This window comes from Phyllobates terribilis, unplaced genomic scaffold (genome assembly GCF_046119375.1).
Source record: "Phyllobates terribilis strain yellow unplaced genomic scaffold, ASM4611937v1 Scaffold_7__3_contigs__length_470593459, whole genome shotgun sequence".
Lineage (NCBI taxonomy): Eukaryota > Metazoa > Chordata > Amphibia > Anura > Dendrobatidae > Phyllobates > Phyllobates terribilis.
In genome coordinates, this window is record NW_027362767.1 from 99,829,256 (window position 1) to 99,846,534 (window position 17,279).

General features: G+C 43.6%; 1 long non-coding RNA gene across 1 annotated transcript; it reads left to right on the forward strand.

Moving 5' to 3' along the window:
• Window positions 1–2,999: 2,999 nt before the first annotated feature.
• Window positions 3,000–4,561, forward strand: LOC141152918 (uncharacterized). The gene is made up of 3 exons (XR_012247195.1): window positions 3,000–3,119; window positions 3,206–3,271; window positions 4,329–4,561. It is a non-coding gene; the product is annotated as an uncharacterized lncRNA (long non-coding RNA).
• The last annotated feature ends 12,718 nt before the right edge of the window (window positions 4,562–17,279 follow it).

Here is a 17,279-nt window from a genome sequence, read left to right on the forward strand (position 1 = left end):
CAAACTATGCTCCAGATATGACAATGAAAGCTCAGAACAAACAGTGCACAACAAGTTTCACAAACTACTCTGAGCTAATTCTCGATCTGGCTTTCCGCTAGTCAGGCCACGATGCTACAGTGTTCTAGCCACAGTAGTAAACTACGCTAAACCCTAACACAGTTCACATTGATGGGCCACTCACGCATGTGCAGATGGCGGCCGCCGCTTGTTCTTGGTGTGAAAGAGCCGGATGAATTCACTCGAGTCCTTTCCTTGTATACGGGTTCTCTTTTTTCCAGCTGGCAGGCAAACCTTGCTTCACTCTCACAGAAATGACTGACACGCTGTGTTGTGTGTTATCTCAGGTCCTCAGTCTCCAGGGAAAATTTTCTTCAAGAAAAGGATATATTTCTCTACTCCTTGACACAGTCCCAAACAACAAATCTTACTATAGTCCGTAATCTTGTCTTTCCGTAGAGTAACAGTGTCTTCTTTATAGTCTCTGCTGATCAGGAACCCTGCAGGCGTCTCCCTGTTACCTCAGACACACACAAGGTGTCTACTTCCTGGTTCTTCTCTCTCAGCACATACCAACCACAGCAGGTGGAGGCGACTAGTCCAAACACAAGACTCAGAGGGGAGCATGATGCCTTAAAGTCACAGTGTATTCAATGTCCAGTAAGGGCCGATCCCCTACACATACACACACACATCAGTAGTTGCACAGCCCAAAAATATATTATAAGGGTGCTACATCAGAACAACATATAATGACCAAAAGGTGGAGAAGAAAGCAGTACAAAATCGATGTGCACACCTGAATATAATATAAAATATATTTTATAGAAAACCAAAAAGTTAATACTCCCTAAAAACAATTATAATCCAAAAAATAGTTCCACAACACTGACATTCCAGCATAAACATGCAAATACTAAATATACAAAAAAAGGTAAATAAATTATGTACACAAATAGGGGTGACAATATATTGAGGAATAAAGTCTTAAGTATATCAGAAAAGTGCAGGGTATTAAGCAAGATGCAAATTTATGCTCATATTAAAGTGCAAACAATAAAGCTAATAAAATGTGAAAACCTATATATAAATATGAAAGAGCGTACAAAAACAATACATAAATTAAGGCACAGAAATCACACTATATAGTACATAAATAAAGAAATATGATATAATGGCTAAAGAAAAACCTAAACAGCTATATAATATATAGGAGGTGTCTAATGATATATTCAATATATCAAACCCATAATCTGGAATTCAAAGCAGTATAGGTTGTTTTCTGATATGTTATGCCGGCCATCTGCTGCTCTGCCATTGGGCAGGTGACGTTCCACTCCTCCAGATATGCAGGGGAGGGGGTAAACATTGTAATTCACACAGGAGGCGGGGGATCAGAAACTTCATTGAATAAAAAGACATTTCACAGCAACAAGACCTCTAATATAGGACATAAAGGTAGGCATAGATTCACATTTCTGTCAACTGTATGCCTATATTAGAGGTCTAGTAAGTCCCAGGAGGTGACAGATTCCCTTTAATAAGCCTGCATTAGAGAAGATTGTACTTTTCTGATTAGCTTTAGCGTTTACCCCTATAAGGCTACATTCAATTGGATAGCTGAATTTATAAAACCAGCAAATCAAGGTGTGCTCCGTACACTTGTTTGAATGTCACACGAGTACCGGATGTCACAACTGTACTGCGACAGAGTGAGGTCAGACGATTGCAGCATCTGGTGACACACAAACCTGCGGTAGTTAGAGCGGCTTCACCGTCCTATTAGCAGTTCTGGCTTTCTTTGCTCTGGTCCTGCAAGGGTTAAACTGCTTAGTTGGACTCCTGGAGTTCTCGGTCTTGGGTTGTTTCAGCTGTTCTGAGTTTGTTACTCCCAGCAGGTATAAGAACCCTTCTCCTTGCTTCTGACCTTGCCAGTGATAGTTACCACTCCCTGGTTTGGAGTTGAAGGAGAGAGTTCTGTGTTTGGACTTGGCGGTTGGAGAGCTTTTCAGGAGATTGCTGAGTGGAATTGGTTTGCATCTTTATCCTTAACCTCTTTCACTTGACTTATTCCTTCCAATTCCTCCCTGGTTTCCCACTCTGTTGTTTTGTGAGTGGATTTGAATGATTGTAGTTTTATTTTATCTGTTTGTTAACCCCTGTCTGTCTGGTTAGTTTTTACATATACACTTCGGCCTCACATCCCCCTGGGTGGGGGAGGGAACACATAAGGTAAGATAGGAGTATAGCAAGGTACGAGACCCGGCATTTCCACCATCTGGGGTAATCCGGGGGACAGGGATAGCCCAGGGTGCCCTAAGTTCGAGGGACTGGGTAGGTGCCCACAGTCTCTTGTCACTATGTGACACTGGAGCGGTTTACATTTGCTTGCACTAGTATGGTCTGTAAATCGTACCCGACTAGCACTTGCAGTGATTTTTTTGCATGTAGACTCAAAATGTATGTGGAAAATTATCCATGTGCACACGGGCTAGAAATTATTTTGTGTGAATGTACCCTTAGGCCACATTCACACAGACAGATTTTTGGACCATACAAAGATAGCACACAGACCAAAGTTAATCAATATGAATGTTTTGTGTGTGTGTGGGGGGGGAATTGCAGCATGTGCTGGTCTTCGTTTTTCAGAAGAGACTCACTAGTGGATTTCAATTGGAGCACACACAAAAAGGGATGCCATACAGACACCATGGGTATACCATCAATTTTTAGCAAATCTATTGCAAGTATTAATATAGGAAACTGTATATTTTTTTAAACATTTTTGTAAAAAATAAACATACGGAGGACATATGAATGACAATAGGGATGAAAAATTGTTTGACTTTTCTGGATGAAAAATGGTTGATTTTCATAAGCTTATGTGAACTTAGCCAACCTTGTGGTCTAGATGTTTCTTTTGATCTTTTAAAGTGCCAATTCTATGGAATCAGCTCCCTTCTCGGTCTCTATTTATACGCTGCATAGTGCAGAGATGTGTTGGCAGTTAATATTTGCAAACCACTCAGCCGTTCCTGGCAGACATCTAGTGCAGACATTTACAGCAGAGATCCACTTAGGAAAGAGAAAAATGGTATCTCGGGTGCCAGAAACACACGGTATGATTTATCTATGTCTATGCTTTTTCTCCTATGAATAGTTTATTTTTATTTAGTTTTGTTAACAAATGTCTATGCATTTCTAGTGTTCCTAGAAGAACAGAATATAAGAAGGAGAGAATGGACAGTGAGCGCATGACCTGATAACTCAGGTAGGAGGGCGTTCAGTCATATAAAAGTGAACATGACAGAGTATATTTATCTGACTCCTATTCAAACTCATAATTATTCAGAACTGGCTGACTAGTAGAAGGCTTTAGATGCATACAGAATATCTACATTTTAATTGATGTGATGAATCAGAAGAGTAGAATACCATCAGCTGCAGAGCACAGTGGGCAGATCTGGTGCATTCCCACACTGCCATACATTATAACTTTACTGATCAAGTTACAATTTTAGAAACTAGCAGGGAGCTTTACAAAGTTACATGTGCCAGAATTCAGCTACAATTTGTGCCAAAAAACAGTTTTCTATACCTGGGACCATATTTGTTATAGTGTTTTAGATACTTTTTTCACCTCACTCAACAAGGAGCATGGCTTCACAGGAAATGGCCACTGCTTACGATGCAACATCATGTGCCAAAATGTTGGTGGGTTCAGGTGGGATGGGTTCCTAGGGGCAGCATGGGCCAAACGTTAGAGGCAGTGGGAGGCCAAATGGAGTTCCCTGACGGACATTCCTACAGCATCCGGAGCCTATGGCTCAAGCCGGTACCTCTGAGCGAGCCTGGTCTTCTGACATCACAAGGTCAGTGGACGTGGCGCATAATATAGATCTTTACACTGCAATCAGGACCAAATCAAATCTTCTAGCAAAATCTGCTTAAGGGCTCATTCAGATTAGATTATTATATAGATGTGTGTTGTCCTAGTAAAAATTGGACACTACATTTGTAAGAGGAGGTGGCAATGCTCCTGAAAAATCCCGCATTGGTGCGAGAAGGTTGTCACCTGCTGTTCATATGGAACCATGTGGAACTAACCAGAACAGGAAGAGTTGCAGGGGGGACGAGTTCAGATGCAACACCCAGTCAGGTGCCACTGATGACAGAGTTCCTGAGTATAAAGGGTCTGCCTTCCAAACCAGAACCGGTTTTGGTGCCAAGAGAGAGAGAGGTGCAGACATGCACAGGAGAAGAAGCTGCAGCCAGAGTGTCAGGCCGCATTAGGAAGCGTGTACTAACCGTGTGCTGGCTGCTTGCAGATGGAATCCAGAGAGACTGCACCAAATCTGCACCAAATCAGATATAGAGCCCTGTCTTCGCCGATCAAGATTCGAGGACCTGGTCTACGCAAGTCAAGACTTGAGTCCATACTGCGTGTGTCAAGACCCCGAACCCTGAGGACACCAATCAAGATCCAGAGCCCAGCCCTCTTCTTCCGAGATTCGTCAATCACCGAAGACACCTGAGGAGACTCGACCCGTAAGAGGACGCCTGCAATGGTGGAAGGAAGACACAAGTGAGCCAGGCCGTCGCTTACAGCACTGACGCGCAGTACAGTGGTTGGTCTGGGCTAGGACAGCAGACAGGGTGGGGGTCAGTTGGAGCTAAAGAGGCTCAATATTCATTAGCAGACTTTGTCAGGAGAACATAGGGCCTAGCGGGAAAACCCAGTGACCCCTGCTAGGGCCACTGCTTCAGGAGGAGCCAACGTATGAAGCTCCCACAGAGACGGGTGTATCACCCGTCAGAGGAACACTACCCTGAGAGACTTTTTCTGCCATTCTAATTGTACTTTAAAGCTCATTATATGTCCTGCATTGTATAATCTACTTGTGATTACACTGTATATACTGTTTACGTGTTTCATAACTACTGCAAGTTCCTGCCATAGAAAGGGTAATAAATAGTTCATTGGCTGTTGTTGCCTCATGTATCTGTGCGTTGCATCCGGTTACTTGCATTACACATAGACCAATGTAATTTAATGGGACTGTTCAGATTACTGTTTCTTCACATGGACAAACAGTCCGTGTGAAAAAAAAAATTGCAGCATGCACTAATCTCCTCCGGGCACTGGATGAGAATCAAATACAAGTTTATAAGTGAGCAAAAAGAAAAATTGGATCCAGTACAGATCATCCCTATAACATCTGATGTTTATAGATATATTGCCATTATTAACGCAGGAAACTGTATTTGATAATGTATATTTTAAAATGTTGATGTATAAAAATTGGATGTTATATGGATGTAAAAAATGGACTCCATGATGGCACATGGATAAGAATATGAATTATCGGAGATTTGTGGATGAAACATGGATGATTTTAAAACATTCATCAGACACCCGCCTAAAACAAATTTTGAAAGATCAGCTCACTCCTAATTACAGTTTAAAAGGCATATCCACTAGTACTACTGATTAAAGCAAAAGAATCTATGACTATAGTTAGTGACATGTCCCATTGACGAGAGGAATAACTATTAGTTGTCAATTCATTCATTCATTTCAAGGAGGAAAAACTGAGGAATAAAGTGACAGAAAATTCTAAGAATTTTTTTATGAGGAACACAGTTCTTAAAACAAAACAGGAAAACACAGCTTTTTACATAAGGACATCAATATATTACCCTAGCAAACTTATTATTGTGTATAAAATCACAACCCATAAGACAGGAAATGTAGAAACGTGAAGGGGTCTTCTTTTCAAAACCCTGGTTTAGTAAATGCAAATACACACACCCCAATAACTCTATTGGGAAATCTCAGTCATACTTTAAACTTCAGCAAGTTCTTTCAACTTAAAGGTATATGAACACAATCTTTTTTCCTGAGTTTTTCTAGTGGAAATGAACAGAAACTCCCAAGTTTTTGAGAAATTTTGAGTTCTTGAGATAGCGTTTCTCCTTATGGAGAGTTTGCACTGACGAGGGCCAACAGCCCGAAACATCGTGTCTGCAAATTGAGATTCTGATTTGGCTTTTATCCTAAGTCATATTACACGACTCGTTAAAGGGTTGATTGTGACTTGTAGGATTGCTACTTCCAATAGTTGGCGCTATAGAGTACAAGCCCTCTTTTTCTCTGAAGAGGCAATTTGCATATTGAGTTCTTGAGAAGGATTTGGAGAGTTTCTGCTCCAAAATAACCTCAGTGTGCACATACCCAAAAAGGTTTTTTTTTACTATATTGTCTGCTCTCATAGATGTGCCCCCCCACCCGGACTGGCGGGATCAACCTCTGGGAGGAGGTCGGGAGACCGTCACAAGATGGCTGCATCCTTCTCAGCCACAAGAGCGGTGGAGTGGTGCTCCTCAGGGAAAAGACGACAATTTTTCTTTTCAATTTTATTACACCCTCCAGTCCCGAATGAGCTTTAATCAAAATTAAGTGGAAATGACCTTTAAGTTGTAGGTTTAGCCAGTCATATAATTTATATTTTAGTATTTGAAAGCTTAAGACGAATAGAATTAATTTCTCTCTCCTTATTTATATAGCACTGACATATTCCATAGTACGGTACACATATTACTATCTCTCACATCTTTCCTTGCACCCAATGGAATAAATAAGTGATGACTACAATCAATGAAGAATCAATGGTCAAGAACCAGGCAGCTATTGCTTTCCTTTACAGTATTCTTGTTTATTTTACGTAAATACAAAAATAAGATACCAATATCTAAACTAAAACTAAGGATCAGGCTAAATATTGATTTGTGATCCCTGGATTGTAATGATTTATAAATGGTAACGGATGAGAAACATTTACCAGAGGCGCCTTCTAAGAAGGTATAATTAGTAGGGTATGATATGTGCCAAGCAAGCTGTATCCATGAGGTGTGAGCAGCAAACAGAAAATCAGCAAAGACAAGTGACCTTTTACACTTGGAAGACATCAGTGCATTACACACTTTTGGCCCTTGTAGATGCTGAGTCAGTGTGACACAGAAGGGAGCTATGGTACATGAAGTCCTTACCATCTCAAGTGACACATTGAGGTCTTCATCCAGATACCTCAAGGCTTCAGGAGCACATTATGCGACTGATTAAAGAGGTTGTCCAGCTAATAAAACATTTATAAATGGGCTCAGACTGGTATATTAGAAGTTATACTAACCATCACAGATCCCCTGCAGCTTCTATTCTAACGCTTACTCGCTTGTCTCTACTTTTTGGCTCTGACCCTCGACACACTGGAAATGGCAGGAAATGCCCACTCAGCCAATTACTGGCAGCAGGGTAAACATTGCTGCAAGTTATTGGCTGAGTGGGCATTTTCTGCCATTTCCTATGTGTTGAGATGGGAGGGACTAAGACGAGCGGGGACCAGGTAAGCACTGAAATGGGAATGGAGAGGGATTTTTTTATTAAACTAGTCTGAGAAATTTTAAAAACAATTTTTATCCCCCAGACAATCCTCATTAACATTTATCAAGCCTTGAGCAAGGACCCTTACGCAAGAACAGTATATGGGCCCTTTGCAGTCCAATAACTCAACATCATGCACAATTCCACCTGCTTTGGAGGTAAAAATGGCCCCCTTACCTCTTGGGCCCCTGTGCGGCTGCACAACTTGCACCAATGATATGTTCGCCCCTTAGTTCAGTCATCAGTTTATAAGAACATTACAAAATTATAAGAACAAAGTTATATTTCTTAGGATTTGTAGAACTTAGGAGAATGAGTAATGTAGAATGAAATGTTTCTGGTTATAGCATCCTAACGAGGGAAATAGATAGAAATTGCTATGTGACATTGCTGCAGTCCATGCTAGGGGCAACCCGGAGTGTGTTTGCTGAGCGGCTCATTGCCCTCACTACATAAGAGATTAGACAGCACTGCTGGCTGTGAGAGAGATGCCTGTCTGCTCTGCACATAGGACTGACTTCACTTCTAATTACCTCTAGCATGATGTCTGACACCAACACGTGCATTCACCTCTTCTTGACTAGATGCTCCTGGGGATATTAACAGGAGACTTAAGGAAAGAGGCAGTGTCCCAAGTCCTTAGCCAAAGCTTTCCCCAGCAGGACGCTAATCCCCCACACAAACACTCAGTCCTGTCTTTAATACAGTTACTTAATCACCAACACATTAATGGGATGGAAATTTGTCCAGGGAGCGCGGTAATCTGTTTAACCCTTTAATATGAGGGAAAGTCGTAAAAAGGGGGCTACTTTTAATTACATTTTTTAAATACATATATAGATTTATCTCTCTCTCTCTCTATATATATATATTTATACACATACACACACACGCGTATGGTATATATTTCAGTGGTTTAAAAAACTTTTTTTAATCATTTATGTGGCCAATTTCTGAAGCTGTTATGTTTTTTTTTTTTCTTTTATGTCATAAGTTGTAGATTTCATTGGTAGCATTTTGGGGTATGACTGTTGGACTGCACTTTTTGGGGCATGTGTGGTGTCTTAATACATTTATTCTATTCATGTTTTTTTAATTGGAGAAAAGTGAGTGATTCAGATCCCCAAAATGATCAGAGAATGCAGTTGAGGTATAACATAGCCAATGCTTACTCAGTATTGAGAGGAAAAACTCCTGAGCCATTCTCCATACACCGGATGTGTGATTTACATGGCAGAAAGGGGTTTAAGGACAGATAGAATCCAGCTCCAATTGAAAACTGCCTGGGATAGATGGGAGGAGTGCTCCACTAATATGGAGACAGTAACTACCCCAAAATGTGCACTGCAAAAAACTACCTTGACAAGCACTTCCTCTAAGTGTTGTTGTTTGCATTGTATTTATCAGGTTAACACGGCTCCCGTAAGTCTAAAGCCCCCGTCTCACATAGCGATATCGCTAGCGATATCGGTGCTGAGTCACGGTTTTGGTGACTCACCAGCGACCTCACCAGCGATGTCGCTATGTGTGACACTTTGCAACGATCAGGCCCCTGCTGTGAGGTCGCTGATCGTTGCAAAGTGTCCTGGACCATTTTTTGGTCGTTGGCCTCCCGCTGGCCAGCACACATCGCTGTGTGTGACCAGCGGGACCAACGATCTGGCTGGTAACTATGGTAAACATCGGGTTACTAGGGGCACGCGCGCACTTAGTAACCCGCTGTTTACCATGGATACCACTCTGCTACGGTGCGCGGAGGCTCCCGCGCACCGTAGCAGAGTGGTATCCATGGTAAACAGCGGGTTACTAGGGGCACACGCGCACTTAGTAACCCGATGTTTACCATAGTTACCAGCCTGCTCCTGCTTGCAGCAGGCTGGTAACGGGAGCAGGACATCGTGGAACGATTCTTTCCACGATATCGCTGCTCCCCTGATCGCTGGTGAGCCTGCCTGTTTGACAGCTCACCAGCGATGTATTAGCGATGCAGCAACGATCCCTGACAGGTCGTATCGTTGTCGGGATCGCTGCTGCATCGCTTAGTGTGACGGGGCCCTAAGTCCTCATTAGGACATCTGCCAGAAAAAAACAGACCAATTTCCATCAGTGCTTTGCAGAGCCCCTAAACTGCCAAAACAGCAGAAATAACCAAAAAGTGACTCCCGGTTTTGAAAATTACACTCTGCCCCTGTATATGAACTCCATCTGCAATACATTGCTCCTCAGCCCCTGTAAACACAGCCTCCATGTGCACTATGTCACTCCTCAGCTCCTGTATACAGCCTCCTTCTGCAGAACATCACTCATCAACCTGTGAATATAGCCTCCATCTGCAGTACATGCTCCTCATTCCCTGTACACAGCCTTCATCTGCAGTGAATTATTTCTCAGTCCCTATATACAGCCTCCAAGTGCAGTACATGCTCCTCAGCCCCAACATACAGCCTACATCTACACTACATGTTCCTTAGCTTCTGTGTACTGCCTCCATATGCAGTATGTCACTCACTCCTCAGCCCCTGTATACACCCTTTGACTGCAATACATGCTCCTCAGCCCCTGTATACGGCCTCCGTGTCACTGGGATAGCGCGACAGAGAGGGGCCAGAAGATTGAGGAGTCTGGTTTCACAAACTTCTGCATTGGTTAGAAGTACTTCACCATCTTCTTAAACAGTGCAGGTTTTTTCCTTGCTAGCTGTTATGATCTGCTACAGGGACTAAGGAAAGACAGGAGAACTGTCCCTACAATAGAACTAAACTAGATCCCTACGATGTAACGGGGAACCTGATCCTGCGATCAGACCCGCTAAAGTCCTCGGCTAGTCTGTACGAAGACCTATAGATGTGAGGGAGGGATCCCTACAAGAACTAGGGACTGGGATAAGTTGGACACCTCCTAGCAGAAATAGTAGCAGTCAAAGACAAACACACAACAAAAAGCATAGAGGTCAGAAGACCTAGCAAAACTAACAGAGAACGGCAACAGAGCACCAAGCTAGCTCAAGAGTAGTAAATACAATGAAGTCCAGCAAGACCGGGAGGGCGGAGCCGGATTAAATAGGCAAAAATGGTCATGTGACCAGCAAACTAAAAAAAACCTAACAGGAGAGTTCTAACAGTACCCCCTCTTCTAAGAGGATCCTCCAGATCCCCTAGGCCCAGGCTTACCAGGAAACCTCCTGTGAAACGCTCTGACCAGTCTGGAAGCAGAAACATCATCCGCCCTCACCCATGAGTTATCCTCAAGTCCGAAACCCTTCCAAGCGACGAGATACTGCAAACTCCCTCTATACCGTCTAGAATTTAGGATGCGGGAAATTTCATATTCCCCGTCCTCCACCACCGGAGGAACAGTGGCAGAGGCATCACCATCCGACACATCAGCTTTTTTCAACAGAGAAACATGAAACACCGGGTTAATCTTCCAGGACGTAGGAACCTCCAACCTAACAGCAGATTGGTTAACTATCTGAAGCACCTTAAAGGGCCCTACGAACTTGGGACCCAATTTTTTAGAAGGAATCCTCAATCGCAGATTCTTAGAGGACAACCAAACCAGGTCACCAACAGCAAACAAAACCTCTTGCCGTTTCCTATCAAAGTACCTCTTAGATTTTTTGTTAGCCTCCTGAAGATTACCACGCACATCCGTCCAAACTCTCTCCAAATCACCGGAAAAACTCTCCTCCTCAGGCACAGCCGAAACCAATTTGGAGAATGACCCAAAAGACGGATGTCTCCCAGAACAACAAAAAAAAGGCAAACACCCAGCAGAAGAGGATGTATGGTTGTTAAGAGCAAATTCAGCAAGTGGCAGAAACTCAGACCACCCCTCTTGATTGTCTGCCACAAAACAGCGCAAGAACTGCTCAACATCCTGGTTCTTCCTTTCTGTCTGGCCATTAGACTCAGGATGATATCCAGATGAAAACGACAAATGAACTCCCAACCTGTCACAAAAGGCACGCCAAAAACGAGCCACGAACTGAGGTCCCCTATCAGAAACAATGTCAGTAGGAACACCATGTAGTCTGACAATTTCCTTGACAAAGGCCTTAGCGAGTGTCTTAGCGCAAGGCAGTTTGATGAAGGGAACCAAGTGACACATCTTGCTAAAACGGTCCACGACCACCCAGATGACCGTGAAACCTTCAGAGGGGGGAAGGTCAGTAATAAAGTCCATAGCCAGATGTGTCCAAGGTGCACTAGGAACCTCCAGAGGGCAAAGCAACCCCGCAGCAGGAGCATGCGAAGACTTGGATCTAGCACACACAGTACATTGGCGCACCCACTTAATGACTTACTTCTGCCATCCAGGCCACCAAAAACTGCGACCCACAAGTCTCTTGGTCTCAGAAATTCCTGGATGACCTGCCAACCGAGACTCATGACACTCAACAAACAAATCTCTCCTAAAGGTCCTAGGCACAAACAACCTCCCATGGGGAGTGTTAGATGGGGCATTCTCCTGAGCTTTAAGAATCTCATCCTCCAAAACGGAGTCCAAAGCAGCAATCACAACACCTTCTTGTAAAATGCTCTCCTCTTCCTCCTCAACACCGACCATGGGAGAAAAGCTGCGAGACAAAGCATCCGCTTTAACATTCTTGGTACCCGGGATGTAAGTAACGGAAAAATTAAACCGCGAGAAAAAAAGTGCCCGCCTAGCCTGACGGGCATTCAAGCGCTTGGCAGCATCAAGATAGATCAGATTTTTATGATCAGTGAAAACCTGAATGGGAAATTCAGCACCTTCCAAGAGGTGACGCCAGTGTTCAAATGCGAGTTTAATAGCCAGCAATTCCCGATTACCAATATCGTAATTAAGTTCAGTCTCAGAAAATTTTTTTGAAAAAAAGGCACAGGGATGTACTCCATCCTTGTTTTCCTGAGACAACACCGCACCGACCCCCACCGAAGAAGCATCAACCTCAACCAAAAACGGCTTAGTCACATCAGGCTGCATAAGGATGGGAGCAGAGGTGAACCTCTCCTTTAGAAACACAAAAGCTTCAATGGCCTCAGAAGTCCACTGAACCGCATTAGCACCTTTCCTGGTGAGATCGGTCAGCGGTTTGACAATAATAGAAATTTTTTTTATGAATTTTCTGTAATAATTGGCGAAACCCAAAAACCTCTGTATCGATTTCAAACCAATAGGCCTAGGCCATTCCTGCACAGCTTGAACTTTAACCGGGTCCATCTCAAAACCTTCACTGGAGATAATGTAGCCCAAAAAACTAATTCTCTGTACAGCGAACTCACATTTCTCCAGCTTAGCAAAAAGCGAATTGTCCATTAATAACTGTAAAACCTCACGTACGCTCCGCTAATGAGACTCCAGATCAGGCGAATAAATCAGAATGTCATCCAAATACACAACCACATTTTTGCCGATTAAAGGTCTAAGGATGTCATTAATAAAGATTCTGAAAAAATGCTGGAGCATTGGTAAGACCAAAAGGCATAACCAGATTCTCAAAATGACCCATAGGAGTGTTAAAAGCAGTCTTCCATTCATCACCCTCCTTCATGCGCAACAAATTGTATGCCCCCCGGAGATCAATTTTAGAGAACCACTTGGCCCCCACTAACTGGTTAAATAAATCAGGAATCAATGGCAGTGGGTAAGGATTGCGTACAGTAATTTTATTAATCTCACGAAAGTCCAGACAAGGACGTAAACCGCCATCTTTTTTTTTTACAAAAAAAAATCCAATAGCCACAGGAGACTTGGAAGGCCTAATGTGACCGGCGGCCAAGCTTGTCTGTATGTATTCCTCCAAAGCCTTTCTCTCAGGAATAGTAAGATTAAATAAACGACTTTTAGGAAGAGTCGCTCCAGGGACAAATTCAATGGTACAATCATAGTCTCTATGGGGAGGCAAAATTTGTGATTCCTCCTCAGAAAAAACTCTCCAAAAATCCTGAATAGGTACAGGCAATTCCCCTTTATCCACAGCAGCAATACGTCCCTTACAACACTTGTCATAACACTTAGGGCTCCAGGACTTAATTTCATTGGTAGACCAATCCAGTACAGGATTGTGCAATTTTAACCAGGGTAACCCCAATATTACTGGAGAAGGCAAATTATCCAATACCACCAAATCCAAATTTTCTTGGTGAATACCATCAATAGTGAGGGGAAATTCACAGACCTTATGAGTAACACTCTTCAAGGGAGAGCCATCAACAGAAACCACAGCAATAGGGGATGACAAAGTTTTAGGTTCTAATCTAAGTTTTTCCAAGAATCCCCCATCAATCACATTCAGAGTAGAACCACAATCCACAAATACCCGAAATTCAATTAATTCATCCTGAGCAGCAGTAATGGCAGATAGGAATACTCCCTTAGAATTTAAACAGGCAATAAGGGCATAACTGACCATTTTTTTTTCTTTCTTCATACGAAGCACACAGTTCTTAATAAAATGACCAGAATTTCCGCAATAGAAGCACAAGCCTTCAGAAAGCCTGCAGTCTTTTTCCTGAGAGCGGGGTGTCATCGCCCCAATCTCCATCGGCTCTCCATTGTCAGCACAGACCCTCTCAAGACTCGGAGCTGACATAGCAGAGGATTTGCTCTCATTAACCCTAGCACGCAGTCTCCTGTCCACCCGTATAGCTAATTGCATTGCCTCCTGCAAGTTTCCAGGTGTGGGATAAGCAATCAGTAAATCCTTAACCCTTTCACCTAGCCCTGCAAGAAACAAGCTTTTCAAAGCTGAATCGTTCCACCCCACCTGGGCAGACCCCGACGGAAGTGAGAACAATATTTTTCCACATTACCTGATCCCTGCCTCAAACGTCTCAATTCAGACTCAGCAGATGAGACACGATCAGGATCATCATACAACAAACCCAAAGCAGAAAAAAAACTATCCACTGATCTAAAGCACGGATCACTAGGTTGGAGAGAGAAGGCCCATCCCTGAGGATCTTTGCGCAAAAGTGACATTATGAACCCTATGCGCTGTGATTCATCACCAGAGGATCCGGGTCTCAAACGAAAATACAATAAACAAGCATTTTTAAAAGAAAAAAAATCTTGTTGTTCGCCAAAAAATAGATCAGGCAGACGTACCTTTGGTTCCACAAAATGCGCTCCAGAACAGCTACTCACGTGTTGTTGGAGCTCGGCCACCTCCAGAGAGAGTCCCTGCAAGCGTTGAGCCAAATCTTGAACCGAGACCATGATGGAAAACTGGAGGTCTTTCCTTAGAGAAAATTATTTTTTTTTTCTTTTAGGGCTGGACTTACTGTTATGATCTGCTACAGGGACTAAGGAAAGACAGGAGAACTGTCCCTACAATAGAACTAAACTAGATCCCTACGATGTAACGGGGAACCTGATCCTGCGATCAGACCCGCTAAAGTCCTCGGCTAGTCTGTACGAAGACCTATAGATGTGAGGGAGGGATCCCTACAGGAACTAGGGACTGGGATAAGTTGGACACCTCCTAGCAGAAATAGTAGCAGTCAAAGACAAACACACAACAAAAAGCATAGAGGTCAGAAGACCTAGCAAAACTAACAGAGAACGGCAACAGAGCACCAAGCTAGCTCAAGAGTAGTAAATACAATGAAGTCCAGCAAGACCAGGAGGGCGGAGCCGGATTAAATAGGCAAAAATGGTCATGTGACCAGCAAACTAAAAAAAACCTAACAGGAGAGTTCTAACACTAGCAGTGCAAGGGTTAATCTGTTCAGCTGAAGCTCCTGGAGCTTTCCTACCTGGATTGTCTCAGCTGTTCAGAGTCTGCCACTCCTCTCTGCTATATATGCTCACTTCTGGCACTTAGGAATTGCCAGTGTTAGTTCTTACTGCCTGATTTGGAGTTGGAGGTGTAGTTCATGGTTGGAGGTGGTGTTTGGAGATTTGTTCAGGAATTTGTTGATTGAAGTTTTTGTTTGTGTGCACATCCTCATCCTCTCCTATTTGGTTTCTCCTTCCTTTAACTCCCCTGTGTTCCACTCAGTTGTTTGGTTAGTGTATTATGTATGATTGTTATTTTCAGTTATTCCTGCCAGTCTTTCCTTGTTTGTCTGGTTAGTGTATTCCTATACACTTCGTCTTTCCACCTCCCTGGTTGGGGGAAGGGACAGATAAGGGTTGATATAGGAGCATAGCAAGGCATGTGAACCCAGCCTCTCCACCTTCAGGAGTAATCCGGGGGACAGGGATAGACTAGGGCGCCCTGGAATGGTCTATAATTTTATGCAGTTTTACTCTATTCTTCATGCAGTGAACGTGATAAGATTAATATATTCTTTGGTCTGGTATGAATATACTAACGGCAGAATAATGTAGAATTTTTTATAATTTCCTCTTTTTTTTTCACACTAAAAACTCTGATTTACAAAAATTAGTTTTTGCATCCCCATGCAGAGCTATGACTTTATTACTCTGTGAGAGCAGTGTTCCGGGTTTTATTCGTAACATTTTGGACTGCATAATTCTTTGAGGGCTTTTTTTTCAATTTTCGAGTGGCAAATTGAACAAAAAGCAGCAAATCATAAATTGGTTTTATTTATTTTTTTTCCACGCCATGCACAGTGTGGTAAAAGTGATAAGAAAGCTTTATTCTTTGTGTAAATGTGATCACAATGATACAACATTTACACACGTGGTCAAAATTGTTGGTAACTCGTTTAATGAAAGAAAAACCCACAATGGTCACAGAAGTAACTTGAATCTGACAAAAGTAATAATAAATTAAAAATCTATGAAAATGAACAAATGAAAGTCACACATTGATTTTCAACCCTGCTTCCACAGAATTAAAAAAAAAATTAAACTCATGAACTAGGACTGGACAGAAATGATGGTACCCCTGAAAATGTGACAAAAGGGACATGTTAAATCAAGTTGTGTCCACTAATTAGCATCACAGGTGCCTACAATCAGCAACTCACTGCTGAGAGTAGCATCTGCTTTGTGAGCTCCAGGACTTCCAGGAGGAGGGTCGTAGCCTGCCTCTCTTCTCCTCAGGGAGAGGCAGGCTTAATGGGAGGCCAGCATGGCTTCCCAGCCTTCTGTCCCCCGGTCTATGTTGGCGGGGGATAAGGAGCCACAACAACCGGCCCAGGAGGGAGTGAGGAGATCGGGAAGGGTGAGGAAGAACATACCCACCTACTCCAACCCCGAGACGGTTCATCGCCCGCCCAGAGAGGGAGACAGGGGCACCCCAGGCCCTAGGAACAAGAGCCCAGCAAGATCCTGGGGGGAGATGAGCTCCAGTGAGTCCACAAGTTCCTTCTCCTCCTGTGTGGTCGCCATGCTGAGAGAATACAAGGACGCCGGCAAAGCGCAAACCCAGCTGAAAGAGGAGCTGTGGGTGGCCCGGGTCCTGAACATCCGGGCATCTAACAAGGAAAGACCCGTGACCTCCCAGAGGTTTAAAGCCCTCAGAGACGAGGTGGTCTGGTTAGTGCTCCTCCGGGAGGGGATTGAGAAAAGCGCAGGTCCCTTCCTTGAAAGGTTTAAGAACCAGCGGCGTTTCTCAGAAATGAAGGGGTTAAACACCTCAGGAGAACAGCCAGCCGGCATCCTTGGTGAAGAGGAGGGGAGGATGAAGAGGTGACTGGAGCCCCAGGTGCTGGAGCCAAGCGGGAGAGTGAGGGGCAGAGCTGGAGCGCAAGTGCTCTCCCTGCAGGGCAGAGGACTCCGACAGCAGAGGCTGGAGTGTAGGGGGAGGAAGAGGAGGAGGATGGAGGATTACTGAGGGAGATCCGACTGCTGGAGTCTCCTGTGGACCTGACGAGGTTTTCCTTCGGAGAGGATGAACAGGTAGAGGAGACAAAGAAGAGGAAGAAAAAGACCGGAGGAG